At 52.8% G+C, this 10,472-nt stretch overlaps 1 long non-coding RNA gene across 1 annotated transcript in view; it reads left to right on the top strand.

Moving 5' to 3' along the window:
* LOC106724554 overlaps positions 1-9,750 on the top strand; it is an 11,621-nt gene extending 1,871 nt beyond the window's left edge. The window contains exon 3 of the long non-coding RNA XR_001360383.1: positions 9,351-9,750. This is a non-coding gene — a long non-coding RNA (uncharacterized LOC106724554). The remainder of the gene's footprint in view (positions 1-9,350) is intronic.
* Positions 9,751-10,472: the final 722 nt, after the last annotated feature.

Here is a 10,472-nt window from a genome sequence, read left to right as displayed (position 1 = left end):
TGGTGGTGAGAAAGGAGAAGTGGCGACTCTGTGGCAGCGTGGCCCTGGACCCCAAGGACTCCACGTGGAGCTGCTGCAGAGACTTGTACCCCTTCCACCGCCCCACACAGAGGTGCTGCCAGACCTCGGGGATATTCGTCATCCCCAAGGACTGCAACAAGTCAGAGGCTGAAGACTGTGGGACATACACCCAGCAGATCACAGGTAGGTTCTGGCCGCTTCCCCTGCTGCTCCTCCTGTGCTCGGGAGCCACAGGGACCCTTCCTTCCTCCCTCCTTCCTTCTCTCCTTCCTCCTTTCTTTCTCCCTCCTTCCTTCCTCCCTCCTTCCTTCTGGCCCTCCTTCCTGGATGCTCTGCCCCCCATGGAGGGGCACAGCTGCTACTGGACAGGGGTCTGTGCCATTAACTTAGCTGTGTCCTAACTTCCTGCCAGAGTCCTGCCCTCCCTGGGCCCAGTCTATCTGACCCCAGGTGAGGGGGGAGAAGAAGTATGCACAAGAAGTTCTCACCCAAAGAGGGAGGCTGGGGCTCTTCTGGTCCCTTCCCACAGTGACTCATCTGAAAGTCATCAGGCCTCTCTGCATTTGGCCCTCTTCTAAGCCCCTCCCCCTCCCCTGTCCCTGCCCCAAATCCCTGTGTGTGATGGGCAGCTCCCTGGGTGTACCACAGAACATATGCAGGGGAGGGATGGGGGCAAAGGAAAAAGGCTCATTCCTGGTTGGAAGTCATGACCAGGTGGGGATCTCGTGAGGGTCCCCATGTAGTAGTGGCACCTGCTGCCCCTTCACAGGTCCCACAGAGGCGCTCACAAGGTCAGGGGAGCTGGGCCGCCCTGGGCTGGTCGTGACCTGAATGTCTGGTTTTCTCTTCTCTATATACTCGGATGAAAAGTAAGTCCTACTAGTAATAGGCTAGTCATGTACATCTTTCCCCTCCCCCCTTCTTCCCCCACAGGCATTCATCCAAATTCTAAGGGACCTCAGGAGATTTGCAAGGAGGGGTGCAACGGACAAGGACAGGTGCACCCAGGCTGACCCCCTGAACCTGTCTCCAGGCCCCCTTTTCCTGCCCTGCCGGCGGGGCTCAGTGGTTGAGCGTGGACCTAGGAACCAGGAGGGCACTTGCCTGGGGTGTGGTTTCTATCCCCAGTGTGGAGTGTGCAGGAGGCAGGAGATCCATGATTCTCTCTCATCACTGATGTTTCTATGAACAGAAACATCTATGGGCAGTCCCCTGGGTGCCCTCTCCCTCTTCTTCTTCCCTGACATCAATAAAAATATTTGCTTCTCAAAAGGAAAAAGGTGTCCTAACTGGTTTGGCTCAGTGGATAGAGCGTCAGCCTGTGGACCCAAGGCTCCCAGGTTCGATTCCGGTCAAGGGCATGTACCTTGGTTGTGGGCACATCCCCAGTAGGGGGCGTGCAGGAGGCAGCTGATCGATGTTTCTCTCGAGTTGATGTTTCTAACTCTCTATCCCTCTCCCTTCCTCTTTGTAAAAAATCAATACAATATATTTTTAAAAAAGGAAAAAGGCCCCCTTTTCCTCATTCCCCAGGGAGCTCAAGCAGCCCCGCCCAGGCTCATGTCTTTCCTACAGAACATTTTCAGTGACCAGAGCAGCCCCGCCTGGGTCTCCCCTTGCTTCTATGCTAAGCCTTCCTGCTTCACTGTCCCCAGCTTTAATACACATACTCTCCCCCTGGCCCCTGTGGCTCAGTTTGTTGAGCGACCGGCGGGCGAGTGCACCAGACCAGTAGGTCCTTGGGTTGGACTCCTATGGTGACATTTTTCCTGCAAGAAGCCCACACGATCAGTTGCCTCCTGCACACCTCCCACTGAGGATGTGCCCACAACCAAGGTACATGCCCTTGACCAGAATCGAACCCGGGACCCTTCAGTCTGCAGGCCGACGCTCTATCCACTGACCCAAACCAGTTAGGACGGCTCTCTAAATTTTAATCAGTCTGGAGTTCTGGTCATTCTGTCACTCGCGCTCCACAACATTTGGAGGCCCCAGCGAGATAACTGGCTATTGACTGGTCCCGTGACCAGAGTCTAGGGAAGACATCCAAACTCCTGGACCTAGGGGGAGATCTCTGAGAGACGTTCCTCAGCCCCAGGACCGATAGAGTTTGGCAGGTCTGTCCAAAAATTGTCTAATTGACTTCACTTGGAGCCATCTGGATCTGAATCTTACCGGTAAGAAGACTCAATTCTTTTGAGTCTAATTCTGGTTCTGTGGGCCCATCAGAGGTCTCCGGAAGGCTGGACGCAGCACTACTTTCGTTGAGACCAGATCCCGGTGCACGACGGTGCCTGGTGATCCTGAGTCTGGTTGTTATTTGTCTTGTCTGTGTCTATTGTTGTGTCCAATTTGTTTTTTGTTGTCAGAATCGGTCAATCAGCTTCATGTACTGTCTGTAACCCCCTTCAATGTTTTTTGAAAAATTTTCAGGACTTCAAGTGAAGAGCCGAGGGCTACGGAGCCCCTGTAACATTTTTACAGAAATTCTGTGAGCGTAAATGGCCAACGTTCCCGCAGATCGAGTGGCCTCCTGAGGGGTCGACCGATTTGGATTTAGCCTATCAGGTCCAGGCTATAATTTTTGGAAACCCCGGGCCCCCGGACCAAATGGTGTATATTCAAATTTGGATAGATGTCTTAACTAAAAATCCTAAATGGCTCCGGGATTGCCAGAAACCCTCAGAAAAGAAAAAGAAATTGGGACAGGTGGACTGTCCTCCTCACTACACCTCCTAGGGAGGCTGAGAGGAACCCCCTTGTTCTCCCACCTCCCCCGGAGGACCCCATCCTGGCAGAGCCACCCTGTATCTGTCAGCCCAAATGGCAGCTCCCCCTGAGGATCCTCTGAGTCCATCTCATACCCACAGTGGAGCAGAGTACTGACCCCCACATTCAGCACCCTCTCCGGGCTCCTCTGGAGCCCCGATGTTGCCTTTGCGCCAGGTGGCCGCCCCCAACGGGGAGGAACAGCCTTTTATGGTTTACGTCCCTTTTTCGACCAGTGACCTCTATAACTGGAAATCCCTCTTTCTCTCAGAATTCGCAGGGATTAATCTCCCTCTTGGAGTCTGTCTTTTTCACCCACCAGCCCACTTGGGATGATTGCCAACAGCTCCTCCAGACCCTTTTCACCTCGGAGGAGAGAGAGCGAGTCAGGTCAGAGGGAAGGAAATTGGTTCCTGGCCCCGGCCAACCCTCTTCAGAGTCAGCACAGCTCGAGGCTATCTTCCCACTCTCCCGCCCCTTGTGGGACCCCAACATGGAGCGAGGTAAGGAGGCTCTCAGTCGGTATCGCTAGACTCTGCTGAGGGGAATCCGAGTGATTGCCCGGAAACCCACCAATTTGTCTAAGGTAACTCAAACTGTACAGGGACCGAATGAATCTCCTTCTGCTTTTCTAGAGCGCCTGTGTGAAGCCTACAGGCTCTACACACCCATAGACCCTGATGCGCCTGAGAATCGGCGGGCAGTTAACATCGCATATAATTACATATTGTTTTTGTGATTAATCACTATGCTTTAAATATGTTCAATTTGTAACAATGAAATTGAGGGTCACCACAACATGAGGAATTGTATTAAAGGGTCGTGGCATTAGGAAGGTTGAGAACCACTGCTAAAGTCTACTTCCCAATGCTCTCCAGGACTTTTCCCTCTGAGTCTGGTTCCCTCAACTAAAGGGGACCGCTTCCTGGGGTTTATCTGTGCACAGATGTGACATCTCCTTGCGATGTCCTTTGAGACCTGAAAGAGCTTAGGAATATAATAATCTCGTTTAAGCAGTTCTACCAGCTTGGTTCCCCCCAGATGAGTACTCTGATGGATCTGGGAAATGAGTTCCTTTCCCAGGGCCTCCGGAGTGAGCAGCCTCTGGTCCGGCAATTCTTTCCATCTTCCAGATGTTTCTTTTGCCTAGAGTCTTTTCCCCAGCGCAGTAACCTCCTCCGAGTAGACTGGAGTCTCCTCAAAGACCCTTGCAGGGAGGACTGGTAAAATATGGAGGGGCCCCACTGGTTTTTGGGCGACTTCCCTGGCCATTTTATCTGCGAAGGCGTTTCCCGTGCCTCCGGGGTGCCTCCAGGAGCTGTGCTTTTGACTTGCCCCTTGAACGAGGAATATCTCCTCACTGAGGGAACTGAGAACAACAATCCGGTCCCAGATGCCCCATTACTCCAAGAGCTGCAACAGAAAATACCTGGAGTATGGGCAGAGAGTAACCCCCAGGATTGGCAGTCCACAGAGCCCCAATTGTGGTACAACTCTCCAGCACAGCAATTCCAGTATGGGTTAAGCAATATCCAATAAACCAAAAGGCCCAAAAAGGCATTGCAGTCCACAGAAAAAGACTGAAAAAAGCAGGAATCTTAGTCCCTTGCCACTCCCCGTGGAATACCCCATTGCTTCCTGTACAGAAACCAGGAACAGAGGACTTCAGACCCGTTCAGGACTTAAGAGAGGTCAATAAGAGGGTAGAAACTATACATCCCACGGTGCCTAATCCATATACCCTCCTGAGCCTGTTACCTGCACTGGGGAAAGACTGAGAAACTAAACTAGACTGAAATTGAAACTAAGGCTTTTCAAGATCTTAAACAAACCTTAGTCAGCGCACCAACGTTAGCGCTGCCAGGCCTCACAAAGCCATTTCAGCTACACGTGGCAGAGGCTCGGGCAATCGCAAAGGGGGTGTTAACCCAATCTCTGGGACCATGGAAAAGGCCTGTGGCATACTTATCCAAGCGGCTGGACCCCGTGGCTGCAGGGTGGCCAGGGTGTTTGAGAGTAGTAGCAGCTACACCTATATTGGTAAAGGAAGCCTCAAAACTCACCCTCAGGCAGGACTTGCAAGTAGTATTCCGTGGAGGCGCTGTTGCAAAGCCCACCAGAGCGCTGGCTCTCGAATACTCGGATCACCCAGTATCAGGTACTCTTGTTTGACCCCCCGCGAGTCAGCTTTCTCAAAACGGCGGCACTAAACCCTGCTACCTTGTTGCCTGATGACGACCCTGAGAAGCCCCTCCATGACTGCACTGAAACCCTGTCCTCGCTCAAGAACCTTTGAGAGGACCTGATGGACCAGCCCCTGCCAGACCCTGACGAGACCCTATATACACTGATGGAAGCAGCTTTGTGGTCGAAGGGACCAGGTACGCAGGAGCAGCGGTCGTGACAGTTGACAAGGTAATCTGGCACAGGCACTAGGGCTCGGGACATCAGCTCAGAAGGTAGAGCTAATAGCCCTCACCCAAGCACTACGGTGGGGGAAGGAAAAGGCAGTGAATATATACACGGACAGCTGATATGCTTTTGCCACTGTTCACGTTCACGGGGCCTTATACCAAGAAAGGGGACTCCTAACGTCAGGAGGGAAGGAAATCAAAAATGTCCCAGAAATGCTTACCCTCCTTGTGGCCCTTTGGATGCCAAAGGCGGTGGCAGTCATACACTGCAAAGGACATCAGTCAACTGACACCCCGGAGGCACGGGGAAACACTTTCGCAGATAAAACGGCCAGGGAAGTTGCCCAAAAACCAGTGGGGCCCCTCCTTATTTTACCAGCCCTCCCTGCAAGGGTCTTTGAGGAGACTCCAGTCTACTCGGAGGAGGTTACTGCGCTGGGGAAAAGACTCTAGGCAAAAGAAACATCTGGAAGATGGAAAGAATTGCCGGACCAGAGGCTGCTCACTCCGGAGGCCCTGGGAAAGGAACTCATTTCCCAGATCCATCAGAGTACTCATCTGGGGGGAACCAAGCTGGTAGAACTGCTTAAACGAGATTATTATATTCCTAAGCTCTTTCAGGTCTCAAAGGACATCGCAAGGAGATGTCACATCTGTGCACAGATAAACCCCAGGAAGCGGTCCCCTTTAGTTGAGGGAACCAGACTCAGAGGGAAAAGTCCTGGAGAGCATTGGGAAGTAGACTTTAGCAGTGGGCATTCATTGCCCACATCACTCAGTTATTGGCAAAGATACTAGGTATAAATTGGAAATTACACTGTATCTATAGACCTCAGAGCTCTGGACAGGTAGAAAGGATAAATCAGACCTTGAAGGAAACCCTGACAAAACTAAAACTGGAGACTGGCGAAAACTGGGTAAGCCTCCTCCCTTTTGCCCTACTCTGGCCTGTTGCACCACGTATGTAAAGGGCCTCACCCCTTTTGAGATTCTGTTTGGCCAACCCCCACTGCTACTTCCCAAGCTAGGGGAAGAAATATTAGCATCCCTTTCTAATCATAACCTCCTGAAGTCCTTACAGGCTTTACAGTTGAGCTCCAGGCTTAACCACCAGCTGGTCCAAGAGGCTCACCGAGACCCACCCTCGGGACAAGGCCTGGACCACTTCTCTTTCAACCGGGAAACCTGGTGTGGGTTCAGAAGCACGAGCCATCATCGCTGGAAGCCAGGTGGACTGGGCCCTTCACTGTCATCCTCAGCACCCCATCGGCCGTAAAGGTTGCCAGAAAGAGACACTGGATTCACCGAACTCAAGTAAAAAAGGCGGAATCCGAGGACCCCACTGAACGATGGGCCATCCAATGTACAGGGAACCTGGTTTGTCTGTACCTCCGTATCACCGCTTGAATTTCCCCTTGACTCTCATCCCTCCCGTCCCCCCGGGGGAGCCTTCTCTATGGATCCTCACATCTTGCCTCAGGTATACTATTACTCTGGGGAGGGAGGCAGAGAGAAATGGCCCGGTATTGATTCCCCTTTTAGTAGGGTTAGGGGTTGCCGGCTCCACTACGGTGGGAACAGCAGCTCTAGTATAAGGCCCTCAGCAGCCAAGTAGATCAAGATCTGAGCACATTAGAGCAAAATGTAGAAAGACTTGAAGATTCCCTCAGTTCCTTAGCCGAGGTAGTATTACAAAATAGGACAGGGCTCGACCTGTTATTTCTAAAACAGGGAGGACTATGCATGGCCCTAGGGGAGACCTGATGTTTTTATACTAACCACTCAGGAGTTATCAGGGAGAGCCTCAGTCAGCCTAAGGAAGAGGCTACAAGATAGAGAGGAAAGGAGAAAGTCTGAAGGAAACTGGTATGAAAACCTCTTCTCCTGGTCCCCCTGGCTCACCACTCTCCTAACCACCTTAGCTGGGCCATTAGTACTCCTACTACTAACACTAACTTTCGGCCCATGCATACTGAACTGCTTAATGAATTATATTCAACACAGAATACAAGCAGTCAAATTAATGGTCCTAAGAACTCATTATCAAAGAATTAGAAATGAAGAAACAATGATTTGATTCTTCCCGAGTGGAGGGGTGGACACTGGCCAGTGGGGAATGTTACAGAGTAGGAACATTTTTAGGCCTGCTTAATTACCTAGCCACCTCAGCAGTTTGACAGCCTGTGCAAAGTTTCTAGGAACTGAGCTCACACACCTGAGCAACGGCCTACAAAGAACAAATAGATCAACATTAAGAATAGTCCTGACCTTTAAGTTAAAAATTAAGAATAGTCCTGACCTTTAAGTTACCCAGAAATGAATAACAGGAGTATGATGAATAGCTTGGCTAAAACTACGCAATTAGCTTTTGTAACTTGACTTTGCTTGCTATGGGAACCCGAACATGGATGTAGTTGTCCCCTTTAAATATTGGACTCTGCAGATGGTCATGGCCACTTCTCTCTTGGGCTTCCCCAGTGGAGGAGCGGACACTGGCCAGTCAATAAAGGTTCTCTAAATTTCAATCAGTCTGGAGTTCTGGTCATTCTGTCGCTAGTACTCCACAACACCGGTACCACTGCTGGCTGATTCAGTTTCAAATGAGCAGGCTTTACAGAGCAGAAAATGTAACAGGAGCAATCTTTCGGAGAAGCACAACTCCAGGGTCCACAACAAACTTTTCTGGGGGGTGCATCAAGCCCGCCTACTCAGGCGCCCTAGTCCGCCTCCCCACAGAGGCACCAGACAACCAGGAAGTGACTCAGTTCCTCAGGTACCCTCTCAGTCCCCCAGGTCATTTACCTATGTCTACAGAGCCCCACCTCCCCAAAGGTCAGGAATTTCAACATCTACCCACCTCTTTCTGGGATTAAGCACCAATCAAAATCACCTCATTAGCATAAAATAGGATATAAAAACTGTCTTTCCCCCAAATGCTGTGGCCTCCACAACATGCATCGAACAGGAGAAGCCAGATTCTGGCCAGGACCCAACAGGAGAAATCAGGACTCCTTATCTTCTAAGGTGCAGGCCTCCTATCACCCAAGGTACCAGGGTAAGGGTCTCCCATCACCCAAGGTACCAGGGTAAGAGTCTCCCACCACCCTCCTCTGCCAGCTGGGACCCCAACCCTCACACCTCTCTCCCCTGCAGCCCTCTTCTTCCTGCTGTTACCATTGGTGCATGGAGGACACCAAACCTCCTAAGGTGAGCATGGGTGTGGGGGAGGGAAGCCTGTCCCCTCTGGGTGCCTGGCAGCTGTGAGGGTGCAACTTCTACCTGTGATCCTGCTCAGCGGAAATGCCAGCCTCAGGGAGGAGTTCAGACCCACCTCCCACCGGGGCTCGGGGGGGCGAGCCCCTGTGAGCATCCCCCCATCCCCATGGCCTCTCCTAGTGCTGAATGTGGTGCAGGACAGGGCGGAGGGAGAGCCCCTGGGGAGGGAGCAGAAATGGGGACTCGAGAGAAGGGAGTGATCTGCTGAGTCAAGAACCAAAGTCAAGGGCCTCCTCCCACCACAGGCCCAGCGGTGACTCTTCTATTAAAACTCCATTCATTCAGCCCCACTTGTCACCCTCAGTCTGTGTGACACCCCACGAAGCAAAACAGACCCTTTTAGAAATGGAGAAAGTGAGGCTCAGAGAGGGGAAGCTCATGTCCGAGGCCACACAGCAGGTGAAGGGAAGGATGGGCCTTGAACCCTGACTTGGCTGAGGAGTCCTCTGTCTTCTACTTTTCTAAGCAAACTCCGAACATGAGGTGCCATGAGTTTCAGGCCCGGCAGCAGCCCAAGGACCAGGGAAGTGCAGTGAGGGGGTGAGGGATGGAAGGAATGTGGGAGGGAGTGAGGAGGAGGTGACCCAGCTCCTGACAGTGTTTGGCAAGAATGGAGGGGCAGAGACCAGGGTCTCTGAGCCTTTGAAGCTCCCCGTGCCCCCACTACCATCTCCCCCACCTTCCCTGGCTTTGCTGCCTGAAGATGCTGACCTCGCCCTGGCCACTGGTTGGGGCACCTGCACAAGGCAGCCCATCAATGTTTCCCTGTTTCTCTCTCACATTGATGTTTCTCTCTCTCAGCCTCCTCTCTCTAAAATAAAGTAAAATAAATAAATAAATGGGGGGGAAAAGACAGATTTTTTTTTTAAGATGCTGACCTCCTGCCTGCCCTGCCCAATCTGCTCTCCCTCCAGTGCCCAGGCCCAGCATCCACTTAGTCACATGGCCAGTCTCATGGGTAGACAGGGCCATGTCACTGGCCTGAGTGAGGCTGAGCATCACTTCCAAGGGCCACTGGCTGTGACCCGGGTGGCACCCAAGGTGGGCGGTTGGTAGCCCCGCTCACAAGGTCAGGTCAGGAGCCCATGGGGGTGTGAGCACTCAGTGCAGACCCCACCCGTGGGCTGGACAGAGGCCACTGGACCTGGGACCTGGGTGCTGGGGAAAGATGAATGGATGTGGGAGAGATAAGGCCCAGGAGGAGGGCAGGCCTCCACCCAGGACCGGCCAGGCCTTATGCTGAGCTGTCTGGCCCCAGGCGAGGTGGAGGTGGTGAAAAGGAGAAGTGGCGACTCTGTGGCAGCGTGGCCCTGGACCCCAAGGACTCCACGTGGAGCTGCTGCAGAGACTTGTACCCCTTCCACCGCCCCACACAGAGGTGCTGCCAGACCTCGGGGATATTCCTCATCCCCAAGGACTGCAACAAGTCAGAGGCTGAAGACTGTGGGACATACACCCAGCAGATCACAGGTAGGTTCTGGCCGCTTCCCCTGCTGCTCCTCCTGTGCTCGGGAGCCACAGGGACCCTTCCTTCCTCCCTCCTTCCTTCTCTCCTTCCTCCTTTCTTTCTCCCTCCTTCCTTCCTCCCTCCTTCCTTCTGGCCCTCCTTCCTGGATGCTCTGCCCCCCATGGAGGGGCACAGCTGCTACTGGACAGGGGTCTGTGCCATTAACTTAGCTGTGTCCTAACTTCCTACTGTGTGACCTTGGACAGAGACCTGCCCTCCCTGGGCCCAGTCTATCTGACCATTCTCACCCAAAGAGGGAGGCTGGGGCTCTTCTGGAACCTTCCCACAGCTCCCACAGTGACTCATCTGGAAGTCATCAGGCCTCTCTGCATTTGGCCCTCTGCTAAGCCCCTCCCCCTCCTCTGCCCCTGCCCCAAATCCCTGTGTGGGATGGGCAGTCCCCTGGGTGTGTGTACCACAGAACATTATGCAGGGGAGGGATGGGGGCAAAGGAAAGAGGCTCATCTCCTGGTTGGAAGTCATGA

The sequence above is a fragment of the Myotis brandtii genome, unplaced genomic scaffold (genome assembly GCF_000412655.1).
Source record: "Myotis brandtii unplaced genomic scaffold, ASM41265v1 scaffold8892, whole genome shotgun sequence".
NCBI classification, from domain to species: domain Eukaryota; kingdom Metazoa; phylum Chordata; class Mammalia; order Chiroptera; family Vespertilionidae; genus Myotis; species Myotis brandtii.
The sequence above is the reverse complement of the archived record's forward strand: the minus strand, read 5'-3'. Positions and strand labels throughout refer to the sequence as shown.